This window comes from Octopus bimaculoides, chromosome 6, assembly GCF_001194135.2.
Source record: "Octopus bimaculoides isolate UCB-OBI-ISO-001 chromosome 6, ASM119413v2, whole genome shotgun sequence".
Taxonomy (NCBI): Eukaryota; Metazoa; Mollusca; class Cephalopoda; order Octopoda; family Octopodidae; genus Octopus; species Octopus bimaculoides.
In genome coordinates, this window is record NC_068986.1 from 50981148 (window position 1) to 50981753 (window position 606).

General features: G+C 45.0%; 1 protein-coding gene across 1 annotated transcript in view; it reads right to left on the reverse strand.

The window, feature by feature from the left end:
- LOC106875227 (probable acyl-CoA dehydrogenase 6) overlaps positions 1–606 on the reverse strand; it is a 34934-nt gene that overhangs the window by 1310 nt on the left and 33018 nt on the right. The window lies entirely within an intron of this gene.

Sequence of the window (606 nt, forward strand, 5' to 3'; positions counted from 1 at the left end):
AAGGGATGGTGGCGAACCCTGCTGTACTCTTTCACCACAACTTTCTCTCACTCTTTCTCCCTGTTTCTGTTGTGCCTGTAATTCAAAGGGTCAGCCTTGTCACACTGTGTCACGCTGAATATCCCAGAGAACTACGTTAAGGGTACACGTGTCTGTGGAGTGCTCAGCCACTTGCACGTTAATTTCACGAGCAGGCTGTTCCGTTGATCGGATCAACTGGAACCCTCGGCGTCGTAAGCGACGGAGTGCCAACAGCAACAGATGGCTGCAGGTTCAGCCACTAAAACTGCTGAATTATCTAACTCTTTAACATTTAAACAAACAAGCCTTATCCAGCCCATACAGTTGACCTGTTTTATGTTCAAACTGGCCAAATCTGATCTCTCATAACTACCCTACAATGTCATTCTAAAAATAAGCATTCACACAGGCAGGCCATATCAGGCCGAAATAGTTGACCTGCATTATGTTCAAACTGGTCAGATCTGGGGGACTGTAAGCCTAGGACTTATTCTATCAGTCAAACCACTAAGTTAGAAGGACATAAACACATCAACATATATACACACACACACACACACACACACACACACACACACACACACA